This window comes from Tenrec ecaudatus, chromosome 5 (assembly GCF_050624435.1).
Source record: "Tenrec ecaudatus isolate mTenEca1 chromosome 5, mTenEca1.hap1, whole genome shotgun sequence".
NCBI classification, from domain to species: Eukaryota; Metazoa; Chordata; class Mammalia; order Afrosoricida; family Tenrecidae; genus Tenrec; species Tenrec ecaudatus.
Genome location: NC_134534.1, coordinates 137,078,380 through 137,097,270, shown reverse-complemented (window position 1 = coordinate 137,097,270; position 18,891 = coordinate 137,078,380). Strand labels below are relative to the sequence as shown.

Below are 18,891 nucleotides of genomic sequence, written 5' to 3'. Positions count from 1 at the left end.
CTATGTGCATGTGCACGTGCGCATGAAGTGTGCATAGGGGTATGCAGATTAAGACAGGGATATTAAGGAAGAAAAAATGACTCGAAGGAAATGTCTCAGAATGTCCACGTGGCTCTTCAGGATTCAAACACAAGTATTTCTAAATTTTATTGTTGGTTCCTGCCTAACTCTAAAATGCCATCCTACACAAATTCTAGAAAAAAGAAAAACTTAGCACCTTTATCAACTACAAGAGAACTAACGGAACCCACTGCTAGCAAGTCAATTGACTGGTAGAGGGAGAACTGCCCCTGTGGGTTTCCGAGACTGTAATTCTTTATGTGAATAGAAAGCCTCGTCTTTCTCCCTCAGAGCAGCTGCTGATTTCAAACTGTTGACCTTCAGGTTAGCAGCTCAATGCATACCCATTAAGCCACTGATGGTGAGTCTATATGGGATTTCCAATACTGTAAGTCTTTTCAGGAGATGATGTTGCCTGTCTCCTGTGGAGGACTGGGAGGTTTGTATGACTAACTTTATCGTAAACAGCCCAATATCTAACCCACAGTCCCACCAAACCCATATTCACTGCCATCAAGTGGCACTGACTCAAAGTGACCCTATAAGACGGACTGTAACTGGCCCTGCGGGTGTCTGAGGTTGCACATCTTTCCATAAAACCTCATTGCTTTCCTGGAGAGCAGCTGGTCGCTTTGGAAGGCTACTCTTGCAACAATGTGCAACCAAGATTCCTTCATATAAATACAATAACCAAAATATCTTAGGAATTGAGAAAAATGAACAAAGGTAAAGTGGCATAATGTTGGCAACACATTTCCAATGGTTCTGCCAAAATAAAACAGAACAAGATAGATGAAGTGCATATGGCGTAATACTAGTCTTTTAGATGCATCTGATGTTAAACTGATGGCATTTAACAAGGAGACAGATCCACTGGTGAATAATACAGCTTCCTCTCTGGAGACCACCTTCCTACTGGACCGAATTAGTAGAGGTCAGACCTGTGGAAGTGCCAGTGTTGCTCCAGGACCAGAAGTACCCCCAGGAATCAAAATTTACTTACTCTGGCACTTGCTTTTATTTCTATGCAACGATCATTTCTTAGGTGACTCGGGCTCTAGGCACCCATGCATTCTAAAATATCTATCAAAAGCTTGAAAAGGACCACACACCGTATAAGATGTCAGAGGCCCATGAAGTGTGCTCACAGATTACAGTGGGCTTTCCCCAACCATCTGAAGAGTGATCAACACAGCCAGCAGGATGCACATGCACACCATGGTTATTTAGAGATCTCCAGCCAGTGGAGCCTCCTCACCCAATACTCTCAGAGCAAAGAAGAAAGGAAAATGAAACACCACCACCAACAACAACCGAGATGTTTACTATCCTATTAGAGGGATGCAGGCACCTTACTAAGGCATGGGAATGCCTTAGAATAAAGGCTGCATCACACAAGTGAACAGCAGGCCCAGGCAGCAGAACCTAGTCCTCTGAACTTAAGAACAGAAAAAGTACATGAACCTAGTAAGTCTAACCCCCAAGTCACTTCACTCCCCCGGCCTATTCAATATCTCCCCGACTCCACTGTTTTCTCTCCACATGTCAACGAGGAGCTAGCTATCAGCATTGTTCAATACTTTGCTTTACACATCACATAACAACGAAGTTTAGGGATTCACTCAGTCAAGGGTTTATTGTGCAACTAGTATAGAGCAATGAGGCATTTGGTGGTTCTGTGGTAGAATTTACCGCATCTAGGTGGGAAACCTGCTTCCAGTCCCCTGGCAATCTAGGGACCTCGTGTGCAGTCACTGGCAGTGCGCTCCATCTGCTAAAGTAGGACTCAGCAGATCTTCCACACTGAAATGAACCATGAAGAAAGGCCTGCTGGTCTACTTTTGCAAATCAGCCAATGAAAAATCTAGGGATCACCACAGTCGGATTTGCAGCCAATCATGGTGATGGTACAAATAAACGCAAACTCACTGCCACTGGCCCGCAGGGACTTTTATACGGCTTCCTGGCTGTACATCTTTTCAAGAGCAGATAGTCTTGTTTTTCTCCTGTGGAGCAGTCGGTGGTGGGTTTGAATTGCTGATCTTGTGGTTAGCAGTCAAAAGTTAACAGAAAAAGCCACTAGGGCTCCTTAGTGCAGGGTCCTACTTCCATTGAGCATTGTTGTTAGGTGCCACCAAGACAGTTCGGACCCATAGCAACGTTCTGCACCCTCCTCACAATTGTTCCTATTCTTGAACCCACTATTGCAGCCACGGAGCCATGCCAGCTCCCTGAGGGCCTTCTTTCCCTTCACGGTCGCCCTACTTGATAAAATATGAAGTCCCTGCCGGGCTCGTCTCCCTCGACAACGTGTCCCAAGCATGTAGGACAAAGTCTCACCATCCTTGCCACCAAGGAGCATATTGGCCATACTAGTTCCAACCCAGACATATTGGTTTGTCCTTTCCGCGATCCATGGTATGAACGTCCTGTATTCTTCTCCAGGACCGCAATTCAAATGGCTTGATTCTGCTTGAGAGCAGCTAACAACTGCTATCAATACTGTGCTAAGAGCAGGGGAAGGGGAGACAGACGCAGGCCCGCCCTCATGGGGGGGATGTCCACGTGGTTCACTCCATATTAAGAGACAAACAATAAAGAATGTCCTTTCAGGAGTTATATCTCACTACTCCAGAGGAAGCACACACTGCAATCTATTTAACCAGGTGTTTTTGATCATTAGGCCACTTTCTAATTAACACAGTTTTCCAATATAAGTACTGGTCTTATAGCATCACCTTTATTTATGTACAAATATTTTGGCCAAACCCTGTGCAGCTGTTTTCAATCGGTCAATCTCTGTCAAGATTGTATTCTTTTTTTTCAATGGAATGCCTATTGTCACATTTCTTTCTTTCTTTTTTTAAAATTGGGGGCTCTTACAGCTTTTATAATGGTACATACATCAATTGTATCAGGCTTATTTGTACCTATGTTGCCATCATCATTTTCTAAACATCTACTTTCTAGTTGAGCCCTTGGTATCAGCTCTCCTTTTATCATCCCTCCCCTCCTTCCTCCCACCTGGTGACCCCTTGACAAATTATAAATTATTATTATTTTCTTATCTTACACCTACCACTGTCTCACTTCACCCACATTATATTTTGAATATGGTTAACTGAATGATTTATTTTCACTTACCAACATAAAATCACACCCAGAAAAACACTCATCCCAGAGTTGTTTAACTAAGTTAACATTCCAGTTGATTATTTGTAACAGTTTAGCAGAATATGTTACAGTTTTTAAGGACCTATGAAAAAAGTAAATGTCATAGTCAATCCTTTCCCCCACCCCACTCCCTCTTGCTCATACAACTGTTAGGTGTGGTGCTAATTCTTCCAGCTGGTTTTCAGACAGTTTTAAAATAAAATTTAAGAGTTTCTCTAACCAATTAAAGCATGCTGACTTTACCAAGTGAAACAGAGCATTTCCTAAACATGTCAGAATTCCCTAAGTCCTATAATTTCCGACGGAGACATTTGGCATTCCCTACGTGTGTGCACATGAGTATGGAAGTACATGCGTACACGAATCCTCTTTAAGCCCACGATGGACAAAAGCCCAAGGCATAAAGCCGAACCATTATTACACTAATCTTGATTTTATACAATAAAAACACAAGGGCCTACACTGATGCACAAAATAATGACCAGAACAGCAACATTTCTCGAGTACTTACTCTATGCCAGGCCCTTTGCATTTAGTTCTTGAACTACCTACTTCAGGGATGTGGAGACTGAGACTCAAAGAGGGTTAGGTATTTTGTCAATGTCACTCAGGCTCTAAGTCAGGGGTCCTCAAACTACGGCCCGCGGGCCACATGTGGCCCATCGAGGACATTTATCCGGCCTGCCTGGTGTTTTTGCTCCATTTGTTTTTTATTTTTAACTTCAAAATAAGATAAGTACAGTGTACATAAGAATTTGTTCATAGTTTTTTTTTTAAACTATAGTCTGGCCCTCCAAGGGTCTGAGGGACAGTGAACTGGCCCCCTGTTTAAAAAGTTTGAGGACCCTGCTCTATGAGATAGAGCTGGACATCAATGCAGAAAACCTTACGTTGAGATATATGACTGATGATGATACGATGCTTTTATTACTATAATAAATGCTATTATAATAACACATGAGGGAGCCTCAGAGTGTTCATGGAGAAAAATTCCATTTTTCTGTAGAAATCCCAACAACCCACCCACCCCCCGATAGCTGATAATATCTGTTTATATGTTAATAAAGTACATGCTTATCTGTTGATAAAGTGCATGCTACATGCCACTATCTCCATTACTCTTGCTTGGGGGTCTCTGAGGGGTGCACATGGCCGCAAAATGAAAGGCTGGTCATCTAAGCTAAGCCAGTAGCACCTCAGAAGAAAAGGCTGGTGATTGCCTCCAAATACTCAGCCAGTGAAAACCTATGGACCACAGTTGTGCTCACATGTATGACGTTACTCCAAATTCGAATGGACATAAGGGCCACTCGTTTCACTGTATAACAAAACCATGCAGGTTTGATAGAGGTGAGCTTACACATGAAGGAAAAAAACACCCCAAACGCGACCCTTATCTACCTGGGTCCACAGCCAGGTTCTCACGGTACCCCAGAATCATGATGCCATGAACAAGTGTTCCTGCTTACGTCCTGCAGGAAGGCAAAGGTTAAGAGCATGACCTCCTGAGTTACCCTTTCTGGATCCAAATCTCATGCCAGTCACATATTGGCTACAGACACAGACACAACATTTACGCACTGTGCACGTGCCCAAGTTTCATCTCTAATCAAGGTGGTTGTCCTAAAGAGAATTTTGTGTGCCTAGAGATGAAGGCAGCGCCGGGGCCATGCTCAGGCATTCCGTACAACTCACTGTTGCATGTGCTCCCCACTATGAACCTCGTATAAATTCCAGTCACCCATCTTTCTTGATCATGCACACTGGTAGACCACCAACTGACGGCTGGACACTGCAGGTAGCAAAGGCCAACTGAGAAGCGACATTCAAAATCCAAACACTGCCATGGAGTTGACGTCGACGTAAAATGACCCTATAGGACAGAGTAAACTGCCCCTATGGGTTCCCCAGACAGTCACTTTTTACAGACGTAGAAAGACCTGCCTTTCTTTCATGGAGTAGCTGGTGGCTTTTTCTGCTAACGTGGCAGTTAATGGCCCAACCTGTAACCACTACACCACGAGGGCTCCTTCTGAAGCTGCATTAATAAGGGAAAATTAAGAATAGTTCAGCTCAAGAATAATTGAGGAACTCCAAAATTCCCACTAAAGAGCTCTTCAAACCAGTCTCTAGTAAGGTCCCAGAGCAGAATAGAACCCGGAAAATCCAATGATACAGGTCCACTGTGCTCCTCTGGGGGACAACCGGCAAGATGGCCCGGAAGTTGCATTTTCTGAGAATGGGCGGGGGAGCTATAGCAACTAGCATCACAGGCAAATTGGGGGCACATCAGGTGAAAGAACCCCTTCAGACACCTTTGGGGGACAAACAGGGGTCTCCATGTGAGAAGTGGGTGGGGCAGCCGGTAGACAGCAGGCCAAGAAGGCCTGGGGTACCCAGCCATCATTGTCCTTGTGATAAGGACCCCCAATGGCTGGGTGAGTGGGAGTGGGGGGTACTGTACAATAAGGCTCGGCACAAAGGGGCCTCCCCTTTTTCATGCCCTCTCCATTTTCTCCAGCCGAGGCCAGCCTTATGCAAACAGCACTCAGAAAGAAGCTCAAAATACAGACTCCTGGAAGTGTGGGGCGGGGGGAGAACGGGGTGAGCCAATAGTTCATTAAGTGGCAGTAGGCCAATGAAGTGGGGACGGCGGGAACGCGAGGCAGAGGGGGTGGGGAAGGGACTTCTTACTCACAGGGGCCAAAGTACGGTAAGCCTTCCACTAAGGCCCTGGGCGGAGGAAGCCTGGAAGGGGGCGGCCTGTCTAGCCTCCTGCCACCTGCCTCCGCGCCATAGCCAAAGGGAGCCAGGCGGGCAGGGGGCCCTGCCGCTCAGCTGGGTGGCAGCGATGCTTGCCCAGAAAACATGGCTGGCTGGAGCATCGCGATGGGCGCGCGCGCGCGGGCAGGCGGGCGGCAGCGTTTGGACAGGGATGCGCCGCGCCTGCCGCCACCGGCTGGGGAGGCCAGAGGAGGAGAACTTGAACGTCTGGACTGGCGGCAAGTGCGGCGCGATCCAGCCGCTCCCAGGCACGGCCTCTTCCCTCCCTCCTTCCCCTCTTCCTCATCCCAGCCTCCTTTCTTCCTCCTGACCCCTCCTCTCTCTTCCTCAGGCTGTCAATTCCAAGCCCAAGGACAGAACGCCGCCCAACCGCCGGCGCGCCCGACCGCAGTTACCTGCCAGCCCCAGAGTGGCCCCAGGTTCCCTCGGTCACTGCCAGAGCCCCGGCGCGCGCTCCGCCGCCCGCCTCATCCCTGCGTCTGAGCATCCGGCGGCAGCTGCTCCTTTTATGGGGCCGCAGGCAAGAGGATCAGCCAGAGCGTCCCCAGCCTGCTCGGGCTGCACGGTGTCAATGCGCGCTATTCACACTCAGGGGGCCTGGGCTGGATCCCCCACACCCCCCGCCCTTCTGAGAGTGCGAGGCCTCCTGCCGGCCACATCCACATGGCCTTGGGCGGGGGTGGGGTGGGAGGATCAACATGGCTTTCAGGGCACCCACTGGCCGAGGGGTCACGTGGTCCTGGTCCAGGGTAGCTAGGGAAATACAAGCCCACTAAGAGTTGTTACACCCTTGGAAATGGCTACGCCGTTTACTGTACAGGAGGGAGGGGGATAGTGTCAAAGTGGAAAATCAGGTTTAATTTAAAATTAGGCTTGCAAAGCATCTTAGCAACAATATGGAGCTATAAGCTGATCTTCACTATTATACTTTCAACAGTTAACAAATAATAACTACCATTTTATTCCACCAGCCATCTGTCAGTTTGTCCTACTGTGTTGTCTTGTGTGCTACCGTGAAGCCAGACGCTATGTCACCAGTGTTTCCAATACCAGGAGGGCTACCTATGGCAGGCCAGCTCCACTGGAACTTCTAATGATCCAGACTAGGAAGAAGAGCTGTGATCCGCTCCCTAACATGAGTCAATGAAAGCCCTTGGAATCACAACAGAATATTTTTGATAAACTGCTGGAAGCTGTGTCTCCCAGGTTGGAAGACACCCACAACACACCCTGGATACAATGGGCACAGGCTTGGAACCGGGCGATGTGCTGCTCTGTTGTACACGGGGTCAGCACGAGCCCGATGGAGATGATTGGTAGCTAACAGCAGCCGTTTTCCTAAGTGACTGCGATTGGCCAAATACATTCTCTTCGGGTACAGATCATCTTAAAAGCACTTCTATTCCAGTCCAAATGCCTTCCATGTGTTTAACACAATCCAATCACAGTTTCACTCTTCTTGGTAGAAGTCTATATACGCATTCATAATATCAAGTCTCGCCACCTTAGCTTCTCATTCAAGGCTGGTACAAATCTATCCTCACCCTACTCCACAGCATCCAAACTGATGCACCTTGCCCTCGCTCAATCCCAGAGCAAGGCAATCATTTGTTTTCCCTTTTCAGGATGATGCAGAAGAGGCTCAAAGTAACTAACTGCTCAGTTAAGAAACAATGCCCCCGTAGACCAAGTTCAAAGCCAAAGCACTTGCTCTCCACATGCCCTTTCGTCTGGAGACCACGGAGCATTGGAAGGCATTTCACATCTTCATTAGCATGGCTAAAACCTGGAAAACTCTAAACTCACCCAATGGGAAGAGTCCCAGGAAGTCTCTTCTGAACCTATCACTTCAGGCTAGCTCCTCCTCCTTTCAATTAATATATAATTTTAGTTCCAATTTCAGGTGGACTATGGCAATACTGTGTGCATAAATTCATGGGAATTAATCCATTCTACTAAATTGCAACTGGCCCCAGCACACTCACATCACTGCATATGATAGCAAATCATGTCCCAAAGAGGAGCCAGAAAGCAATTATTTGATATACTTTACATTATAGTGCAATGATTTTTACATATGAATGATAGACTCCAATGACAATGAAATCCACCCTGCACTCTGAAGCAAGCCCCCATTAAAGGGTGTGGACATGCATTATCCAAAGAGTGAGTAACATCCAATATAGTCATGTGTGGGCCTCTGCTGCTGTTTAACAGCCACGGGGATTTGACAACATGAGGCTTTCCCCCCAAGAAAACCTGGTACAATTTCCCTAATGAATGGGAACCTTTCTGGAAACCAGGTAAGCTGATGTTGATAAGATGCAGAAAAGGAATATCTATGCTGGTAGATCCAAATGGGGTGTGGAGGGACGTATGCTTTTCTGTCGGAGTGAAAGTGATTTTCCATTTCAAATGATCCTATTAGGCCATTCAATGTGTGGAATGGAGTGTCTAGTACACTGCGTTCCTGCTGATAGGGTTCTCAAAGGCTGAGTGTTAAAAGGCAGAAAGCCTGTAATTAGAAGCACTGAAGCACCCACCCTCTCTGATGAAGAGGACTGGAGTGCAGGCTGCCCAGGTGAGAGAGAGAGAGAGAGAGAGAGAGAGGTGGTGTGAGGACAGCTTACATAAGAGGGATGTGAGAGAGAGGCAGAGACACAGAGACAGACCAGAGAGAGAGAGAGTGGGGCGTACATTGCTGACTCTGCCAAGGCTTAAATTGTGCTAAGCATCTGGGGGTTAGAAACAGAGAAGTAAAAGCAACAGAAATTAAAAAGCCACTTAACAGGACTCTAAAAACGATGATTTAGAGAAAGGTAGTTGAGCTCACATGCAAAACAGACTGTGCGTTTGTTTCCCTTGAGGCGGGAGAGTGGTTGTCTTTTGAGGCAGGCCGCAATATTCCAATCACTCTCAGATTATGAGCGGCACAACTTGTTCGCTCCATATGCACTCGTGTCCTTTGCTTAGAAGCACTCTCCATGCTGTGGGTAAATGCCCCAGGAACTTAAAATAAAAAGACCTGGGGATGATGTCACCACTCTTTTGTCTAGCTCCACTAATATATGTTAGTTCCAAGGGTTTCCTTTGAGCAGATCGGACTGCTCTTGTGCCCTGATCCTCTAAATTACTTATGTGGGGAAAGGCCTGTGAAAACGCATATTTGCATCTGCCTTACAGGAGGTCTGATTCTTGATACATAAGACCACATGGGTGAAATGTAGGAGATGAAGGAACAGGCTTGTGTGAGATACTGACCAACTCGTAGCTCCGGTTCACATGTGGCAAACAGAATTTCTTCAGACGAGGGAAGTACATTCTCAAGCAATTTAGGGTTTGGGGGCATCTGCACCCTGCAACAATTCTCTGTGGCAGATTTAGTCTCTACCTCAAACATGAATAGGGGCTCTTCATGCACAGTCAAGAAAAAGAAAGTCCACTTTTATTCTATTTCACTCAATAGCATTAGCCTCTGCATTTTAACCAACAGCACTGCATGTGAAAATTAAGCCCAATCTATCAGCTAGGCATGGTATAGCAATATTGAGTCATATGTTTAGAGTTTGAGTAGCTATAGGCAATTTCTACATCGGACTCAAATGGCCACCCAGAACTGATTTTCTCTGTGGTAGGTAAGAGTCTAGTCCTACACTTGGCGATTGGTGTTTATTTTCCTTTTTTAGTGTGAACATTATGGCTCTCACATCAAGCAGAATACTTTGACTGTTTCTTCTTCTCCTTAAACTATAACATACTTTCCCCATTACTCATCTAATACATATTTCTTGAGAGCTTCGTATGTGCTGTCTTGTTTGAGGCGCTGATGATGCAGTAGGGGGCAAAGGAGCCTGGCTGCCTGGTAACTAAGTACTCAGCCTAACTCAACTTCTCCTGCCGGTAGAACAGGCGCTGACTCACCATGATGGAGCCCAGAGTTACTGTTGTTAGCGTCCACTGCGTGGGCCCTGAGACCTGGTGACCCCATGCACAAGGGAGTGGATGACAGCCATTTCTGTAGCTGGCTGTAGATCAGACGGCTACAGTCCATAGGAATTTCATCGACATTGGCTGCTTTCCAGAAGTAAATTGTCAGACTTTTCTTTCTAGTCTGCCTTAGTCTAGATCAGGGGTTCTCACCTTCCTGATGCCGCAACCCTTTCATACAGTTCCTCATGTTGTGGTGACCCCCCAACCACAAAATTATTTTTGTTGCTCCTTCATCACTGTGATCTTGCTACTGTTATGAATCATCTGACCCTGTGAAAGGGTTGTTCGGTCCCCAACGGCGTGCCGACCCACAGGTTGAGAACCACTGGCTAGATGTTCCACTGAAACCTATTCGGTATCATAGCAGAGGTGCTTAGGTCGAGAATAGAACCCAGCTCTGTTGCATAAAAAACAAAACAAACAAAAACCTCACTGTCATTGAGTGTTTCCATGACCATAACTCTTTACCTGAAGATAAAGTCTCATCTTTCTCTCCAGGAGCAGCTGGCAGTTGTGAACCGTTGACCTTATGTTTAGCAGCCTAACTCATCACCACGACTCCACTAGGGCTCCCAGATCTCTTGCATGGGGTGTGGAAATTCTAACACTGCTCTACAGATGTGAAAACTGAGAAACAGGGAGGTGACACATTCTGTATGGAGTCACTCAGGCAGGAGACAGGCAGTTAGGCTCTACAGACCAAGCACGATCAGTTCTAGAGCTCCCAGTTTACTCCTGAAACCTCCCACCCCCCATTGCCCCTCCTGCCAGCCCTGCATTCCCTGTAACACCTTCTATCAGTTATGGTCATCATACATCCGTTTCTCCTGTACTGCACAGCTGGGAAATCCAACAGAAAATAGTGAAAGACAAACTGCACTACGGTGATAAGGATAAGACCGTATTTAACGGCAAAAATACAAATGATGTGTAAGAGAAAGAAGACCCCCATCGACATTCAAAAATCCAGGGAAGAAACTAAGACATGCTTGCACCCAGTACTACGTCAGGTCGTGTCTGTAGGAGAACTGGCCTGTTAGAGAGGTGGATCCTGGGTAATCAAGATTACAATGGTCTTGGCCTGATTTTGGGATCCCACTGTCCTCCACAGCCTTCTCCAAATTAATCATTTTAGTTCTGATACTTTGCTTTTCACCATATTTGGCTTTTATAATTATTGTCTTTGGATCATACAAGTTGGTGTGCTTCTTCTTAGTTGGCTCTTTGCTCAGATAGCCGCTTGTTTGACTGCAAGTCTTTAAGAGACCAGACACTATTTTGATTGATAGCTGGGCACCATCTGCTTTCTTCACCACACTTTGCTGTAGCACCCTTATCTTCAGCGATCATTTCATGAAGTTGAGTATCAAGCAGGGCCACGATTTAAGAACTAAATATTCTTAAGTTGGAGCTAGGATTTCACGTAATCCCAGAACTCATTCCTGGATCTAAGCTTTTTGTTTTTAAATGTTCTGTAATTATTTTTTAACAAATGGAAATGAGCCCTTATGTCATATCATTCATGAATAAGGATGGGCAGAGTGCCTAAAACAATGAGATTAAGCGTAATAACAACTGGCAGGGTGCTGCAAGCAATGCAACGGATTATTCAATATGGTTCTTCTGACACAGCCTTTGTTATTCCCACCAAATGACCTTCAGTGGGTCTGGGGAAGATGGCGGGAAAAGATTCAAATTGGCTATATGATCAAGTTATGAATGATGTTTAACAGGGTCAGTCGATAGTGCCATCCAGCTATGTATAAAATGAGCCATCTCAAAAGGGCTGGAGGGAAAGCTATCTTCAGAAAAAAGTTGGGAGTGGAGTATGTCCTCCGGTTCCCGAAATTCCTGCACATGGAATCTCCTTGATCCAGAGCCACTGTTGATAGCAGAGGGGCGGCAGAGAGGCAATGCCGGCCTTAGCAGGACCGGAGCGGTGACTTTCCAGCCCACAAAGCAAGTGAAGCTGCGTGCTTTGGAGCAGGAGCCCAGTTCATGGAGTGGGTGCCTCTGGGCACTTAATTTGGGGTTAGGTTTACTGACCCAACAGCTGGAGCTGAGTGTCTTCAAACTGAGGCTTAGAGTGGAGCGCTGTGCCCTGGGTTTATTTACTAGCAGCCCTCAGAGGGCTTTGTGACATGGCACTAGCAGGGCGGAGGCCAGGCCAAGGTCTAAGGGCCAGAGAGAGGTCTGCATGTGAGCAGAGCAAAAAAAAGAAACTGTCCCAACTGAACAGCTGCATGTATCATGAGCATTTTTCACCTGAATTATAACCTGTTAACTTCCCTAATAACCCTCATAATCATGAGCATTGTCTGCGAGCGTATGGCCACTGCGCTGAATTACATGACGCAGTTGAGAAGTAGAGAAAATCTTGACAGGGATGATTGGCGGATGGAGACATATCTGACCTCAGCCACACAGGAATTGACTTTGACCAGCTGATACTGATGATAATTTTCCTTCCCCCTGTCACCCCCACACCAATCAACACCTTTCAGAGCTTGGATTAGAGCAGTGTTTCTTTCCATGGTACACGGGGTGGCAGTAAGTCAGAACGGACTTGACAGCATCAGCAAAACACCACCACCAGTTCTGACATTCACCTGGAGCCACTAGGCCAGCAGGCAGCATATGGACGCTGGGGCTATGCCCAAATCCAGAGCTCTGTCTGAGGAGAAAAGGGAAAGTCCAAATAGCAGGCAGAGGGTCATGGCCCACCATCGTCAGGGTAGGCTACCCATCACTGCGTGGGCAAAGAGAAAGCAAACCGAGGACCCCACTCGCAACTCCAGAACAACACTGTGGAGCACAGCTTTTGCGTCAAAAATCTTTTCGTTCCATCTTTCCACCCAAGTCTCACTCTCCCATCCAACCCACCAAAAGCAACAGCGGCAGCAACACCGCTACCAATATCACTTCCTTCCAGGACAGAGAACACTAAGGTGGGCGGAGAGACATCCCACAAATGACCGGCCTGTGCTCTTCGAGAGCATCACAGGAGGAGGCCAGGCTGAGGGACTAGAGCCGAGGTGACAAGTGCTCACAGCATGAGATTTCACTCATGGAACACTAGTGAAAGCTGACTAACATTCAGTTTAATTCATAGTGTTTTGCTGTGGTTAATTTCTTGGTGCTCATCACTGCACCTTGGTTCTGGAGGGTATGAACATGGGAAAAGACACTCTGGTGATGTGAAGGGTTAAGCACTTGGCTGCTAACAGAAAGGTTGGCGGTTCAAACCAACTCCTCAGCTTTGGGGAAGAAATGGCCTCGCAGTCAGCTCCTGGAAACATTGCTGTGGAGAAAACGCAGTGAGGCGGCCCTCCGCCGAGTTGCTGACAGTTGGCGTGGCCCTGACAGCACCCACCAGCAGCCTTAGGGGAAACGCAGTGGAAGAAACAGAAGCTCTGTGTATGACTTTTGTAGTGGTCTGGCACTCTAAACTGTAAATTATTTCAAAATGGAAAGTTAAAACAAAACTTGTTTATGCATTCCTTAGTGTGTTCTGCGTGTGTCCTCCATACTAGGTTGTTCAAGAAGCGTGGGAACGCTCAGCAAAAAACAAAAAACCCAAAACAAAAACACAACAATCTCTAATGCCATGGATGTCATGATATTCTAGGGATTTCTCTCCTCTGAAGAAAGGTCTTGGATTCGCCCCCCCTCCCCCTTTATATCTTGTGACCTTCTACCACACCATGTTCATCATGACACCCAGGCACCCCCCTCCTTTATATCTTGTGACCTTCTACCACGCCATGTTCATCATGACCCCCAGGCACCCCCCTCCTTTATATCTTGTGACCTTCTACCACGCCATGTTCATCATGACCCCCAGGGTATGTATGCAGACGTTGATAACTAGGAGCAGACATCAATATCCAGGATGAGGGATGAAACAGGGGAAATTATAATGGACTATAATGAAATTAAAAGACTAATTACACAACACTATGAAGGACTGTACTCCAATGAACACAGTAACTTGAAGGACATGGACAAATACCTAGAAAAACAAACCCGCCCCAGATTATCTCATCTAGAAGTCAAGAATTTAATCAGCCCATAGCAAATGGAGAAACAGATAAGGTTATCAAGGAACTACCAGCTGAAAAAAGCCCTGGCCCAGATGGCTAGAGGAGAATTCTACCAAGCATTCAGGAAGAGCTGACACCAACGCTACACAAGCTCTTCCAGAGAAGAGAAACAGATGGGAACCCCCCAAGCATATTCTATGAAGCTAGCGTTAACACTGATGCCAAAACTGAGCAAGGATCCCACAAGAATAGAGAGCTACAGGCCGGCATTTCTGATGAACATAGATGCAAATACACACACAAACACACACACACAAACAAACAATCAACAAAAATTATCAACAAAATTCTAGCATGTAGAATTTAACAACATATCAAAATACTAATACATGGTCAGATGGGATTCATACCAGGGACGGTCCATGTTAGAAAACCAACCAACATCACTCACGTGAATAAAACAAAGGAAAAGGATAACATGGTTATCTGAGCCAGTGCAGAAAAGATGCTGATAAAATCAAACACCTTTTCCTGATTAAAAACGCTCAGCAAAATAGGAGTAGCAAGGAAATACCTAATTTCCAATATGTCAGGGCATCTATACAAAGCCAACTGCCAACATCATTTTCAACAGAGAGAATGAGACTACTCCTCCTAAAAATGGGGATGAGACAAGGATGCCCATTACTACCGTTCCTATTCAATATTGCAAGAAGCCCCTGGTGGTGCTGGGACTTAAGCACGGGGCAGCTAAGCATCAGGTCATTGGTTCCAACCTACCAGCTGTTCCACGGGAGACACGTGCAGATGTCTGCCCACTAACCGCACAGTCGAGGCTGTCTCTTGGAGCAGCTCCATGCTGTCTTAGAGTCACGAGGAGCTGGAATCAACTCAGTGGCAGTGCGGTACTCAGTATTGTACAAAAGCCAATTATGTTGAGTACAAGAGCAAAGAAAGCACTCTAGAACTGATGGTGGTGATGATTGTCTAACTTTCTTGATGGGACGTGTATGATGTGTGGATGGTATGCCAATAAAGCTATCTAACATGGGGAGAGGGCATAAAGGGCACCCACATTGTAAAAAAGAAGTGAAGCTATCCCTATTACAGACGACATGGTCCTAGACATAGAAAATCCCACAAGGAAGTTACTGGAACTAATAGACGGGTTCACTGAAGTGACAAGGTACAAGGTCAACATACAAAAGTCAGTCAGCTTCCTACAATGACTGACGAGGAGAACTCCAAAAGGGAAATCAAGAAAATAATAGCAATCACACTAGTCACTCCAAAGAGAAAACACTTAGGAAGAAACCTAACTATGGATGTAAAACACGTATTCGAGGAAAACTACAAACGCTACTGCAAGAAGTCAAAAGAAACCTACATAAACGAAAAAGAAAAAAAAAGTATCATGCTCAAAGATTGGAAGACACCATTGGAAGAAAGACACTACCAGCCTAAGTGAAGGATAAATATAATGTTGTCCCTATCTAAAGTCCAGTAGCACTCTTTAATGAGATGGAAAGCTACTCTCTAATTTCATATGTTAATGAGAGGGCCAGAAGCCAAAGCAATATTGAAAAAGAACAAAGTAGGGGGCCCTATTATTCCCAATCTCATCCTGTGAATGACACAATGACAGGCACAGGGATGAATGGAACAAAATTGGGAACCCAAAATAAATCCAATCAGCTATGGACTGTGTGTGTGTGTGTATGTGTGTGTGTTGGGGGGCGAGGGGAGGGTGGGGCAGCAGAGGTCTATTAAAAAGGGAAGAGCTAAATCTATTTAACAGATGATGTTGGAAAACTGGATATGCACTTACAGAAAAAAAAAATGAAACCGGAGCCATATCTCACATCATACACAAAAACTAACTCAAAATAGATCAAAGATCTACATGTTAACTCTAATGCTGTACAGTCCCTAAAGCAGAAAACCTACAGAGTCCTAATTTGTGTCATAAATATGCTACCATATATAATTGAAAATGCATGAACAGCAAGAGGAAAACTACTAGATAATTGTGATCCCTGAAATCAAATAATTATGGTTACCAAAGGGGAACGTACAAATGGAGGAAAATGGAAAGTCAAATCAGAAGGGTCTAACCTCTAAAGTAATATAGAAAACGTCAACACCTCAACAGCAAAAAAGACAAACTATTCAATGAAAAGGTGGCAAAGAACATGAGCAGACATTTAATCAAACATGACATTCAGGTAATTAACAAACACATGAAGGGATATTTGTGACTATTAGGCATTAAAGAGCTGCGAATCAAAGTTACAAGAAGATACCGCCTCACATGTAACAAGAATGACACTCATAAAATGAACAGCAAACACTGGCTGGATTGTGGGGAGGCTGCAACTCTTACATCCTGTTGAGGAGACTGTAAAACGGTCCAACTATGGGCAACGGTGCCGTGCTTCATCAAAAAGCTAGAGATCGAAACACCACATGACCCGGCAATCCCACTCCCAGATATGCATCCTAGAGAAAGAAGAGCGCTGACATGAAAGGACACCACGCTCACTGCAGCACTGTTCACAACACCATGAGCAGGGTGCACGAGCTGTCCGGCTCCTACAGCTGCGCCTCTCCCCCCAATAACTTACATCACCTTGCTAAGTCTCCTGTGGGAAGGGGCTTGCACATGTAATATGAATCCTAAAATTAGTCAGGAATGACTAGGGGATCGCCACGCACACAAATACCCCAACCACAGCCTTATCCACCATTAATTTTGCTCCACAGCATGGTTTCAATAAGAAACACCTGGTGCTAAACTGCCTCCCAAGAGCCCGTTCCTAACAATAAAAAGGCATCTGATCCAGGTCTGGCCAGGTTGCGGTCTCCATGCTGTCACCAGTTTGCAGATCTATGGAGGTCCGCGGCACGAACAGGCGTCCTCATCCGTGAGGGATAATTATAGCCGCTATGCATGTTAAGTCTAATGTCTTCTTAAGGCTAGTTACAGATGCTGTCAGTGTGCAACCGGGGAAGCAGGTTCCCCTTTGGGGTCTAAAGGGTTACCTTTTTAATTTGCTGCATTTTGCTCCTCACAGATGAAGGGGACTTCTGTCGTGTACAACAGTTGATCACAAATGGAACAAAGTCTTAAGTAAAATATACTGAGTGCACAGAGAGATCTGACAGGACACAAACATATATGACGCCATTGAACCTGTAGATCGATGTTATTTTCTCCTGATTCACTCTTCAGTCACATCCTTCAGTTCAAGCCTAAGTGGTCTGAACTTGATTGCCTTCCAACAAATAATGGGCTTAACCACCCTGCCCAATGGGTTGCCCACAGAGGATTTTCCACGGCTTATTTGCATACATATTTTAAACTAGAGTATCTATTTTCACAACTGCAGAACTGGGACCCCATTAAAGATCTATTTAACCTGATGCTGTTAGATGCTGCGCAACAGAACAAAATAACCCCGGGTCCTGCGCCATCCTCACAATCATCCCTATGATGGTGCCCATTATTGTCGCCCCATGTCAGTTCATCTCGTTGAGTTTTCCTATTTTAGGAATCTCAATGTTTAATAATTCAGTAAATGGGCTCTGTGACAAGGACCAAATAAATACAAACTAGTATGTGACCTAAAAGTCACTCCACTGCAATGGAGTTACACTGTAAAGAATGTTCTATTTCACAAATAGAAATATTTGCTCTAATACAAACAGAAGATTGAGTAGCACAAGGCACCTTGCGAAGGAAAGAAATGTCAGAAGGTCATTCTCAGTACTACTGTTCTGCTAAACTAGACCTCTCACAGAGCAATCAAAAGGCCACGTGACAGTAACTGTAAATGACATGGCCCAGGTCCTTTTCAAAATCGTAGTGTAAAAGATGTCATTCAAATATGAAAATCTCAATCCCCCGCTTTGAGTTCACTTTCTTTAGGAATCAGCTTTAATATCCCCCAAATGTTGAGAGGTGAAACACTTGAGGAAATTAACAGAGGACATTAAAATATACCTTTTTATGCTGCTTGTTATTCTAGAAAGCATCTGTGTTTGGGGCAGAAGGCTGAACAATCCCACTTTCCTCAGTCACTCTTGCCTATCCCAGCACAGGTCATGAAGAAACTGCTCATTGTCTCCCCAACTTCAAGCTAAGTTAACTGGAACGCAGGAGTCCTGTTGATTCTGCAATACATTTGGTCTCAAAATGCCAAGAACCTATGTACATGAAAACTTTACCTATCTACTGTTCACTTTACTTTGCTCTCTGTTGAAATATAGCTCTTACAACTTGTGGGGCTTGGTGTGTGCCAGGGACTTCACCCTTTTAATCCATTGCTTTTAACTCTCCCAAACTCCTCATGAAGTCAAGATGATTATTTCCTCGTTATAATATTTTTAAGAGGGTAGGAAAAGATATAAAATTAAGTTTCAGTTCATATGGCGCATGGGTGATGAATCGAGATTTAAAACAAATCTGATTTAAATGCTTGTTTTTGTTATTTTTTAAGCAAAATAACCAGACTTGTGAATTATGGGGGTAATTACCATTATCCCACTATAATGTTAAAAATATTTAAGGCAAATCCATCGGTGATTCCTTGGTACAAATCACTGTGGGTTTTCTACTACTTCAGTGAAAACAACATCACCACCATTAAATCAGTCTTCTGTAAATTGAAGGTGCCTATTAAAAGGTGATAACAGAAGAAAAATATACTCCTGACACTTACTTTCAGGAGGCCTGGTGGCTCTGTGAGTAAGCTTACACTGCTAAATGTAAGGTCGGTGGTTCAAACTCACCAGGCACTTTATAGAAGTAAGATGAGGCTCCTGCTCCTGTAAAGATCAC

General features: G+C 45.3%; 1 protein-coding gene across 16 annotated transcripts in view; it reads right to left on the bottom strand.

Moving 5' to 3' along the window:
* Positions 1-18,891, bottom strand: part of MAGI1 (membrane associated guanylate kinase, WW and PDZ domain containing 1) — a 728,953-nt gene that overhangs the window by 200,565 nt on the left and 509,497 nt on the right. The window lies entirely within an intron of this gene.